We start from the raw sequence: 13,060 nt of genomic DNA on the forward strand, positions 1-13,060 counted from the left end.
GCTATCCGCAAGATGGGTGCCGCGATTGCTCACGCTTGACCAAAAACGAAATCGTGTAAGGACGGTTTGCAGCTGTTCCAGAAGAATCCGCAGGACTTTAAGCGTCGTTTCGTCACTGTGGATGAAACATGGATACATCACTACACTCCTGAGACCAAAGAACAATCTAAACAATGGGTTACCTAGGGGGAATCTGCGCCAAAAAAGGCGAAGACCGTTCCTTCGGCCGGAAAGATTATGGCGACTGTCTTTTGGGATTCGCAAGGAATAATCCTCATCGACTATCTGGAAAAGGGTAAAACTATTACAGGTGCATATTATTCATCGTTATTGGACCGTTTGAAAACCGAGCTGCAAGAAAAACGCCCACGATTGGCCCACAAAAAAGTCCTTTTCCATCACGACAACGCACCAGCTCACTCCTCAGCAGTTGTGGTCGCAAAATTAATGGAAATAGGGTTCCTACTCGTTTCACATCCCCCCTATTCTCCAGACTTGGCTCCCTCGGACTACTATTTGTTCCCCAATATGAAGAAATGGCTGGCGGGAAAAAGATTTTATTCAAACGAGGAGGTGATTGCAGAAACGAATGGCTATTTTTCAGACTTGGACAAATCCTATTATTCGGAAGGGATCAACAAACTAGAGCAGCGTTGGACGAAGTGTATAAGCCTAAAAGGAGACTATGTTGAAAAATAAAAAAGGTTTACCCCAAAAAATTAAGTAGTTTTTAGTTTTGCACGGACTTTTCAAACGACCCTCGTATATTATATTATACAGATGGTAAATAAGGAAATAAATTTGTTAAAAATTTCAAGCCAATTCTATAAAAATAAAATAAAGTTTAAACAAAATATGAAGAAGAAATAGATAAAACGTTAAGGTTTTTAGGAAAATTAGATTAATTCAAGTAAAACTTAGAAAACTTTGGTGCAAGTTGAATTAAAGCTAAGTGCACAAATTCATTTAAGATTAAGGAAGCTGAGGTAGAAGAACAGAAACTACATTAGAAAGAAGAATGTTTTCAAAGAGAAGAGTTCTTTTCCTTCAGTAAAAGGTAATATTAATAATATTGCAAAACACATAAAAAGGTTCTGTCGTAATTCAGTATAATAGAGAATAATATTCTATCAAATATTCACCATTCATTTTTATAAAATAGTATTCTTCAACTTCAATTACTTTGGTAATTACTTAATTACAAATAGAAAAAAAATGAATTAACCTGTCAGTTCCACAGATTCATGAATTCGCCAACAGTATTAAATATCAAATATAAAACTTTACATAAAATGGTTAAAACATTTCATTTATATATAGTAGATCAGATACAGGAAATATTTTATTAAATCCCGAGCCTGACTGTCAAAACCAGAATCAAGTAGAAATCAGTTTAAAATAGTTTAAACATATTACCTTGGAATTTGGTTCAAAAGTTCAAAGGAACATAGTTATATGTTTTTAGCAATCGGTCTGGTAAGAAGAAAGAATACATAGACTTTATAGCACACTCTTTCCCAATAACATTAAACGTACTTTTTTGTACGTTACATGATTATGTACACAGATGGCGAATTCATGAAACTGTGGAACTAATAGGTTAATTCATTACAGGGATCTTTAATGGTACAATGGAAAAAAAAGAAGAAAGTATATACTGAAATCTAGTAAGTATAATAGATTTCCTAAAATTCCATTAGAAATTCAAAGAGCACTAAGAGAAAAACTAGAAAATCATTAGGTAATAAGCAATTTCAATAAGAGGCCGAATCTTAACAGAAATTAATTGCATCAAAGCCTAAAATCTTCCACAATTTTGTTATTTCATCTTCAAAGACATTTATGTAGTGCAATTTTTTCCTACTCTTTAATAATCAAAACATGCAAACTAGACAATAAATAATCAGAACTTATATAATATTGAAGGGGATATTCTAAGATAGTGGGTTTCTTTCACTACTGACTGCCTTACAAAAATAAAAATGGGTTCCATCTGGACTATTAACTTTGAAACTGAACTATCTTGTTTTAAAAATCGCGTAAAACAATTAAAAAATTAAATTACATTTTACTTTAAAAGATTTAAAACTAACCTCAGCTCGCAAAACTTTAAATTAAATATTCCTGAATCTCATTTCCCCTAGTTTGATTCAAATTCAGAGTATACTTAAAAATAACAATATTGAGGAGAAAAAAACAAATTAGCTTTGTGACTTTTACAACGGTTTTATCAACTTGTAAAATTCATTTCAACCTGAGAATTGTTAAGTTCCATAAGTGAGACAAAAGCGCTCCAAGTGAGCAACTTTAAAAACAACTGTAGATAAAATGAATTTAAATTAACCTAAAAAGAATACTGAAATAATTTTTTGAAATACTCGATTAGACAAATATGTATTTAAAAGAGAAAAATAATAATAAATCGAAAACTATTATTAAACATCTTTGAAGATTAAATAAGAATCTGGGGCTTTGATGGAAGAAATGGAACTCATAATTCAGAATTAAAACTTTTCAAAAAGAGACTGTTTTTGAAATGAAATAATTCTCTTTAAATAGCAAATGAACAAACATACGTCAAAGAACACAGCAAAGTATGATTGAAAAGTATTAAAAACATTACAAGTAAAAAAGAATTACATTAAAAGTAAAGACATTACTCACTATTCCGAAACAGAAACAGCTGGAAAAGTGATTCATAATCCATAATTCACTCACGAGTAATCTACACTAACATTTTTTTTTACAGCAAATACATTTAATATGAACAAACCAATAAAATGGATTTGTTAATTAAAACTGTTAACAAACAATGAAAATTGAAACTATGCTTTACAACTAAAACAAGATGGACGTACGAAAAAATTAGACTTTCCACTAAATTTTATGAGACTAAAACAATGCTACCAACTTACACCAAATGTAGATAAGAATTTTCTACTATGTGTATAAGCATTAAACGAGCACACGAAATTATAACCTGCTATTTAATAACCTTAACTTTCTTTGTATAAACTCAGGGATATAAAAATTGTGGTAGAGGGAAGGGATTAGCTATGAGGTTAGCATACTGGACTCCCACGCGGAGGTCCCGGGTTCGAATCCAGCAGCTGACCCTTAGATTTTCTCTTCCTAGGAGCTTCTTACAGCTCACTGTCCGGTGATGGACAGTGTTATCTGTAACGAGAGAACACTGTCCGGAGGCCGACAGTGCACTGGAAAAAGCTCCGGGCGCTAATAACCTCAGCTGTTGATGCGCCAAAATAAAAAAAAAGAAAGAAAAATTGTGGTTAATGAAACGTTGTCATTTCTGTAGTTACTGTTATTTAGAAGAAAATATTACTATTTTAAGTGTTACAAAATTCTGGAAATGATACAAATAGCCTGGGTGGGTGAGTAATAATAGCAAATTAATTTTAATTATTAAAAAAGGCTACTTAATGGCGACGTTTTATTTGTTTAAGAGCAAATTTTTTTACGTTTTTACGTACAGCCAATATAAGTTCTTAAATTACTTGTTTGAATACGATCATTTCTGAAGTCTGTATTTAAAAAGAAACGTTTACATTATATTGAGTTGGACGATCAAACTCTTAATAATTTAGTGAAACCCTAGAAGCTCAATTATTGTGAAAGGATAGCTTTGTACTCCTCGCCTTAAACTAGCCACGATTTTTCGGTTTTTGAGTATAGATTGATGATACATAGATAGATAAACATTTAAAAAAAAAATGCACACAAACATGTTAAGGAAAACAAGAGAATGTGCGTTTGTAGGACGTTACTAAAAATAGAGAAAGAGAGAAAACATGTGTTAAGGAATGGGAATAGTTCTCCTTTAGCTTGCAAACATGTATAACAACTGTAAAGCAGGCAATAAAAACAAGAAAGCAAGGAAATTACTAGAAAGAGTCAAGGAGAGATCTAGATCATGGTAAAGATAACCAAGATGTAGCCATCCACAGCTTTTTTTTTTCTTATTCGGGTTACAATTTATTTTTATTTCTAACGAAAAATAAAGGCAACAATTTCCTCATCAAATTAAAAGAAAAGTAAGGTTTATAGATACTGAGGAAAAGAAAAGGCCAAAAACCTTAAACAATAAATTCAAAAAATATAGGAACATAAAAACGGTGAGAGAGCAGTTCCATCATTTGGAGGATTATAATGAAGATAAATTCCTTCTCTTGTAGTGTATTGTGGAGCCGCTAACAGCACAATTTATCTCTGAATAGCTCTTAAGATAAGAAGAGAAAGAGAAAGTGTAACAGCTTCCACTAATATCCCATCGACTAATATCTGTATCTGGTTGATGGCTTTATTTTTTATTCTCCGCCCTCCAACATAAATTAGGCCATTAAAGGAAATTTATTTCTTTTGTAAATTAAAATTTTCTATGCTATGAGTATTTTCTATTGTTTTTTTTTTTTTTTTTAATTCTTTAAGGAAAACTGTGACTTATTCATTTTCACTAAACCTACTTCTGGATCGTTTTCTTGTCTTCAGTATTTTCTTTGGCCATTACAGGACAGTGAGCTACTGAAGCTCATAAGATGAGAAAATCAAGCCGTTTCTTGCTGATTGGGCCAATCTCCATACTGAGATACTATCATCACTTATAGAAGTGAATAATTATTACCCATTTATTTTTATTTTTTGTAATTTATGCATTTTTTATTTTAATTAAATTATATTGCTTTCGTAATAGAATTAGCATTCTTCTGTTTCAAAAAATTCCCTGAATTCCTCCTTCTTCATTCCAATCGAGTCCTACAGTTCGCCTCTTCTCATTCAGGTGTCCTCCCACCGTTTGAAGAGCCAATAACCGCGAGACCTACTGTTGCATCCGGTCATCCAACACATTTTAATATTTTAGGTACTGAATCTCCAGTCAATTATACATTTACTTAGCAGTAATCATAAAAATCATTTTATCTCTTTCACAAAGAGTCCACTTTCGACAATAAACCCCATAAAATGGAAGTTACTTTTAAGAATGATCAATGATCAAGGATTGTCTTCCTGATTGATGAACAATCAAGTACTCCAATTTTCTTTTTTTTAATTCATTTTCAGTCCCCAGCAAGAGTACTTCTTGAAGTACGAGGGTCGTTTGAAAAGTCCGTGCAAAACTAAAAACTACTTAATTTTTTGGGGTAAACCTTTTTTATTTTTCAACATAGTCTCCTTTTAGGCTTATACACTTCGTCCAACGCTGCTCTAGTTTGTTGATCCCTTCCGAATAATAGGATTTGTCCAAGTCTGAAAAATAGCCATTCGTTTCTGCAATCACCTCCTCGTTGGAATAAAATCTTTTTCCCGCCAGCCATTTCTTCATATTGGGGAACAAATAGTAGTCCGAGGGTGCCAAGGCTGGAGAATAGGGGGGATGTGAAACGAGTTGGAACCCTATTTCCATTAATTTTGCGACCACAACTGCTGAGGTGTGAGCTGGTGCGTTGTCGTGATGGAAAAGGACTTTTTTGTGGGCCAATCGTGGGCGTTTTTCTTGCAGCTCGGTTTTCAAAGGTCCAATAACGATGAATAATATGCACCTGTAATAGTTTTACCCTTTTCCAGATAGTCAATGAGGATTATTCCTTGCGAATCCCAAAAGACAGTCGCCATAATCTTTCCGGCCGAAGGAACGGTCTTCGCCTTTTTTGGCGCAGATTCCCCGTTGGTAACCCATTGTTTAGATTGTTCTTTGGTCCCAGGAGTGTAGTGATGTATCCATGTTTCATCCACAGTGACGAAACGACGCTTAAAGTCATGCGGATTCTTCTGGAACAGCTGCAAACCGTCCTTGCAACACTTCACACGATTTCGTTTTTGGTCAAGCGTGAGCAATCGCGGCACCCATCTTGCGGATAGCTTTGTCATGTCCAAATGTTGATGCAAAATATTATGTACCCGTTCATTCGAGATGCCCACAGCACTAGCAATCTCACGCACCTTCACTCTTCTGTCATCCATCACCATATCATGGATTTTATCAATGATTTCTGGAGTAGTAACCTCAACAGGGCGTCCAGAACGTTCAGCGTCACTTGTGCCCATATGGCCACTCCGAAAATTTTGAAACCACTTATAAACTGTTGTAATCGAAGGTGCAGAGTCACCATAATGTTTATCAAGCTTCTCTTTAGTCTCCTGAGGCGTTTTGCCTTTCATAAAGTAGTGTTTAATCAACACACGAAATTCTTTTTCGTCCATTTTTTGAAAATCACTCGACTTCCTAGATTCAAACGAATGCCAAACAGAAAGAAATAGACCGATCTAGCTGAAACTTGGTGTGTGTTCTTCCAAGAGATGCTACTAACTAAACATAACCTCGATACGCGCCAGTAGTGCTATCTCTCTGACTTTGCACGGACTTTTCAAACGACCCTCGTATTTGCTTGTAGCAACAATTGTTGCAGTGGTAAATTACAATAAAAGATTAAAAAAAAAAGGCCTTCAGACTGCAAGGAAGTCGCAGAGCCACTTCGGTTAGTAGGATTGTTAGGGTTGTCAGAGGGAGTCGAGAGACTATACAAGAGGATTAGAGCAAGTAGAGAGAGCAGTACGGAATTTTTGATATTTAGTCTCGGCGAGTTGGTTGTACGAATGGGTTGTTGAGGTATTGGTGAAGAGTGAGGTTAGTCACCGTAGAAAGGAGCGTCAGCTATCAATCGGAGGAGTTTTTGACTGAAATGTTTGTACCGTCTTTACGTTTATAGGTTTGGCTGAACTCCACAGCTCTAGTCCGTAAGTCCACATAGGTTTTAGAATAGTATTGTATAGTAATCGTTTGAGTTCAATGGGCAATTTGGAGCGCAGTCCAAGTAGTCTGAAAAAGAAGTTTCGCACGTTTTGTCATTGCTTGTTTTTTAAGTCTAGTTTATTAAGTTAAAGATGGAAAATAAAAATTCCAATGCACCTGGCAGAATTAAAATATTTTGTCAATCACTAAATTATTACATAATAAGCAATCATTATTTTTATTTATCATAAATTCTTTTAATAAATAAATTTATGCAAAGAAAAGGCTATTTATTGAATAATAATGATGTGAAAAAAAGGAAGAGGTGAAAATGTAAGATGGCGTTTTGTTATTTATTTTGCATTTTTTAAAGCTAATGTACTTGTGATAATTTATGCTAAAAAAAAAGACATACAGAATGTATTCGTGTCGCGACAGTACAATCATTATTTAATGTTAAGACGCCTGGTGTTAAGGCCCCGTCTTGTTACGTAATAAGCCGTTCTAAAACTTGGTTTCTCCTGTTCTTTCGGTGGTTTTGAACTCATCGTTTTCTCTCTTTTTTTTTTTGGTCTGTTTGATTGGTCCACGCCATATGTCGCCACAAATACACTTAATTCCCTCACCTCTTTTCCCAGCCATCAACGGAGCTGTGGTACAAGATATGTTCCTCCTTAAGACCGCAAGCATCTCTTTTCAATAGCGTTTCTTCTCTTTCTCTACTTCTGCATCTTCTACATTTTTTTAATAGGTGCTTGACACTTTAGGAATAAAACTAGGTGTGTTTATACAAGTATAGGTAGATTTGGTTGGGTGTTGGAATTTATATAGCAGAAAAGATTTTTTTTTTTTTGAACCAGAATCGTGGGAATGAAAACTTTAAAGCGCCAGATGATATAATAATATAATCTAAAAAAGGAAAGCAGTGGATAACCAACCAACCACATACTGCAGAGCAGCCGCAGCCTTTCAAATCTTCCTTAAAGTCATTAAGACATTACCTTTATCCTCTACTACTATTTCTTTTCTCGGTATCTCTTTTTCTTTTCTATTCCATCCAATGCCTACATCATCTTGGAACTTACGTTAATACATCACACAAACACACACATACACAAAACACATTATGTGTAAGTAAATAGCATTAAGAGAGAAAAAAAACCATTCGCTACGGTCGCTTGCATCTCAGATTCTTCCCTAGCAATGCCGCCGAAGTAGGCACTCTCAAAGTCACTTAGCAAAGTTTCCTATATCTTTAGGTCTCCTCCGCTTAAGAAGGCCTGTTACCTGTTACTGGTTTAAAAGACATATAATCCCCCTACATCTTGATCTAAAAGAAGAAAAAAATCTCTCACATACAGACGCGCACGCTCTCTCACTATCATTCGCTTTAGCATCCGGCAGACAAATCTCATTTGCATGATATTCCATTACTATGGTAACATGTTAATCTGTTTTTGAAAACTACAACTTCTTCAGCTTATAATAAAACAAATCTGTTTGTGAATCTAAGATTATCTTAATTTGACATAATAACATTACCTCAATCTTGCTAATGGATATCAATTAAATTTTCTTTTTTCTTATATCCTTTTTTTAAGGAACTTTAATGAAAGTAATTTAAATTAATTAAAGTATAACAAAAAGAAGGAATGTCTTTAATGAATTAAGATGAAGATTCTTTCCATTGTTACCATGATAATGTGGTTTTAATGACTTTTCAACGAGATAATTTAATAAACTAATTGCAATAAAAAAAAACCCTAGTAATATTGCTTTATTCATTCTTTCATCTAAGATTTCCGGTTGTGTAGTCTCTGCAGGAAGAGGAAAATTTACAAGAAGTTGGAAAACTTAATCCTCATTTTAGACAACATAACATCAAACAAAAATCTATTGTGAAAATCTTCACAAGACTTTTTCTTAAAATAATTTTCATCTTCTAACTCTAAAGTTTATATATTCAAACCGAATTTTTGAATTATTTCTTAATAATTATATTACTAATTACTGTCACTAATAAATGGGTTGTTACGACAATAAGCAGGCTGAGGGCGAACCACGCTGTGTGCGGATCGTATCTACACAGGATCAACAAAAAGGTCCTCTCCTCTTTGCTGTAGATTGCAATGAGGAGGAGGATTTCAAGACAATATAATAATGATATGTCCACGTTATGTGGTAGAAAGGAAACGAATGTTTGACGACATATACAGGTATTTAGATGCACCATTTCGCTACGAAGACATAATATTCTCCACCAACAAATATGTGCTTAAATCTATAGCAGAGCTAGCAATGAAATATGAATGTATTTAAAAGTTATAGCCGATTAGAATGAATGGAGGAAAATGATTTGAGAAGGTTTACGTGATTTCAATTTCGGTTAAGCTATAAGGATGGCAGGAGCCCAGAGTACTGATCCATCCATTAGCTGTAGTTTATGTAAATAGTTGTATATAGTAGAGGGATGAATGTGTGAAGCGAATGTATTTATAGGTAAGAATGGAGAGTGAGTGATATTCTAGTGATAAGCACCTAGTCGATGCTGGCTGTATGGCGAAAGCCAATGCAAAAAAAAGGCCAAAAAAAAAATTATTACTAATTACTTCTTATTAACAATCAAACTTTTGTTTACACATTTTGCTAATTTAAGTAAAGTAAGTAATATTAACCTTACAGGTAAATATTGTATTCTAAAGTGTAAAATAAAGTTTCAAGCACGGCCAAAGTCCCATCAAATAACATAAATAAATGTGCAACTTACTATACGTGAGTTTCAGAGGCGAGGAACAAATTGTTAATTACCTGTAACAGATTAAAATTACTCCATTAGGATGTGAAACAAACAAGAATTGTAATTAAAACATTATTGAAACAATAAACTCAACTTATATTTTAAATTAAATACAGTGATTAAAAAAAAACAAAAAGTAAATCAATGAAATAATCATAGAATTTAGATAGTTGGGTTTAAAATACAACAAAAACTGGTGACTAGCAAGGTATTCTCTTACTCCAATTATTAAAAACTTATAAATGACAAATTTTTCACCAAAGTTAAGTTCCTTCAAATAAATATGGAAGAGGTTGGTAATACGAGGGTCGTTTGAAAAGTCCGTGCAAAAATAAAAACTACTTAATTTTTGGGGGTAAACCTTTTTTATTTTTCAACATAGTCTCCTTTTAGGCTTATACACTTCGTCCAACGCTGCTCTAGTTTGTTGATCCCTTCCGAATAATAGGATTTGTCCAAGTCTGAAAAATAGCCATTCGTTTCTGCAATCACCTCCTCGTTTGAATAAAATCTTTTTCCCGCCAGCCATTTCTTCATATTGGGGAACAAATAGTAGTCCGAGGGAGCCAAGTCTGGAGAATAGGGGGGGATGTGAAACGAGTTGGAACCCTATTTCCATTAATTTTGCGACCACAACTGCTGAGGTGTGAGCTGGAGCGTTGTCGTGATGGAAAAGGAATTTTTTGTGGGCCAATCGTGGGCGTTTTTCTTGCAGCTCGGTTTTCAAACGGTCCAATAACGATGAATAATATGCACCTGTAATAGTTTTACCCTTTTCCAGATAGTCGATGAGGATTATTCCTTGCGAATCCCAAAAGACAGTCGCCATAATCTTTCCGGCCGAAGGAACGGTCTTCGCCTTTTTTGGCGCAGATTCCCCCTAGGTAACCCATTGTTTAGATTGTTCTTTGGTCTCAGGAGTGTAGTGATGTATCCATGTTTCATCCACAGTGACGAAACGACGCTTAAAGTCATGCGGATTCTTCTGGAACAGCTGCAAACCGGTCCTTGCAACACTTCACACGATTTCGTTTTTGGTCAAGCGTGAGAAAATCACTCGACTTCCTCGATTCAAACGAATGCCAAACACAAAGAAATAGACCGATCTGGCTGAAACTTGGTGTGTGTTCTTCCAAGAGATGCTACTAACTAAACATAACCTCGATACGCGCCAGTAGTGCTATCTCTCTGACTTTGCACGCACTTTTCAAACGACCCTCGTATAATGGCTCTTTTCTGAATGTAAACAAAGTTGTGTTGTGACATTGGTGACACAAATTCTGTGTCTGAACAAAAAAATAATGTATATTTTTACTGAAGACTCAATTTCGAAACTTTGGAGCAGCTTCTATACTCTTTTTTTAAAAGTAGGAAAAACTAAATACAAAACAAACAGAATGTATATGTAATCAATAAATTTAGGATTTCAAAATACAATATTTTAGTTCGGGTTTATTGGGAATGGCCAACTAAATAAACCTTAATTCTGGTTCTTTATAAGATAGTAGAAACTTTATGAGAAAGAGTTTTAAATGATGATTTTGAGAAGTATCCTCCTCCTTCCAAACTATCTGCTTCAAGGTATATCTCGTCGGGGATCAGCAAGCTAAGCTTCAGTAACTTTAAAAATTTATTTGCAGTGAAAACGTTTTTTGCATTAAGATTTATCTTATTGGCAAAGAACAAAAAAGAATTTTATTCAACTTGGGTAAAGCGCCCCTGTCATGCGTCCTTTTTATTCGGTATTTTTTAAATTAAATTCCATTGAAACAGCGACTATTATTAAAGATCAAATTCATTGTAATATTATTATAAAACAATATTTTATCAATATTATGAGGAAAACAATAAATATAAGTCATGAATTTTGTCAAAGTAGAGCTAATGACTCAGTAATGTCTATAACTACCGTACAGCTGCGCCACACATCAACGTATTATAACAAGTATCTGATTAGAACAATAATCTCTATAAAAAAATTATTGTAGCACAAGCTATAATCTAAGTCTAACTTCACTCTTCTCTTACACAGAAGTATGGGGGAAAAAAGTTGCAATATCCAAGAGCTCTGAGAAATTTCAAGAAATACTTTAAAAGAGAAATATAAGATACCCCAAGCAGCTAGCTGACAATAGTCTGAAAATCGTTAGAACAATCAAGAGTTAACTACTTTTAATCTCAACTCTTTTGTAACACAGTCTTTCTTGGGCTAAGGGATCAAGTAGATACGTGATCTGTGATGGCAATCTGAAATCTGAGAAATCATTCGAAGCAATCAAAAGATAGTATATTTTTATGTAAGGATTTACTTCGTCATCGATCACCTCGTTAAAACAGATCAAGTTGGCAGTTCAAATCTTTCTTGTCGAATTATAATCACGAATATTTAGCGTTTTAAAAAGATTCTCTCTTCAATCTCCTTTTAAAGACACTTGGCATATTTTAAAGCAGACATTTTTGATTCTATGATAGATCTGGAAATGTCTTCGATATTATCCCTTATCGTCCCTTCTCTGGCAGCAAATATTGGTTTATTAATTCCGGTTTTCCATTTTTCATCAATAACTTCATAATACTACTACTACGTAGCTCTAAAGCCCGGGGTAGGCCTTGGCTTCCTTAATAATGCGACTCCAGACATCTCTATTGGCTGTTTTTGTGCTCCATTTTGACACTCCAAGGACTCTCAAGTCCTCAACATCATCAAGCCAACGTCTTCGCGGCCGGCCAACTCTCTTCTTCATGCCTATGACGGTACCACGCAGCAGTCTGCTCGGCATCCTGTCTTCTGGCATTCTAGCAATATGGCCTAACCATTCCAATCGTCGAGCCTTAATGAAACGGACCACATTCTCAGCCCCATATAGAGCATAAATCTCACAGTTTTTTCTTGGTCTCCATGTGTGAGAGAAGTCGAAAACTGGACCATAAATCCTCCTTAAGATCTTACGTTCAAAAACATTGAGACTATCTATCATGGCAGATGTGAACGTCCATGTTTCAGCACCGTATGTAAGAACCGGCCTGATTAAGGTTCTATAAAGCCTTATCTTCGAGGTTCTGGACAGATAGGAGGTCTTAAACAATTTCATGTTAGCGAAGTAAGCTCGGTTTGCAGACATTAAATAACTTCATAATTATCATCAATAATTTCATCAATAACACCAGATTTGTAAAGAAATAAAAAAAGCAAGATTTTCTTAGGTAGCGGAGAGAACGTTTGACTTTCCAGGTAAATTGAGCCAATTTCAGATCCTACTCTTTTATTTAAAAAAAGATTAGATGACCTGAAGATTGGCCAAAAATAGCTTACCATCCGCCAATATGTACCAATTAGACTAGGAAATCTGGTACCGTAGTGAACTTGGGTACTAACATGTTCAACTTTTTTGCTAACCTCTTGTACTTAGGATATTCCAGCCACTGGTTCCTGCAACTCAATGAGCAAATTTCTTTGATAACTTATGACGCTAAACAGGAAACCTCCCGGCAAGACCGAATCCCGTCTTGTCCAACGA

At 34.7% G+C, this 13,060-nt stretch overlaps 1 protein-coding gene across 4 annotated transcripts in view; it reads right to left on the reverse strand.

The window, feature by feature from the left end:
* Positions 1-13,060, reverse strand: part of dlp (glypican dally-like) — a 326,011-nt gene that overhangs the window by 193,654 nt on the left and 119,297 nt on the right. For 2 of the 4 annotated variants that reach the window (XM_074115931.1, XM_074115928.1), the window contains exon 1: positions 2,665-2,896. The exons of 1 other annotated variant lie outside the window; for it this stretch is intronic. The gene's annotated coding sequence lies outside the window, so the exon portion shown is untranslated. Of the gene's footprint in view, positions 1-2,664; positions 2,897-9,512; positions 9,554-13,060 lie in introns of those variants that run through there. One more of the 4 variants, XM_074115929.1, reaches the window with a different exon arrangement.

The sequence above is a fragment of the Rhodnius prolixus genome, unplaced genomic scaffold (genome assembly GCF_049639745.1).
Source record: "Rhodnius prolixus isolate KJV_2025 unplaced genomic scaffold, Rpr scaffold_13, whole genome shotgun sequence".
NCBI classification, from domain to species: domain Eukaryota; kingdom Metazoa; phylum Arthropoda; class Insecta; order Hemiptera; family Reduviidae; genus Rhodnius; species Rhodnius prolixus.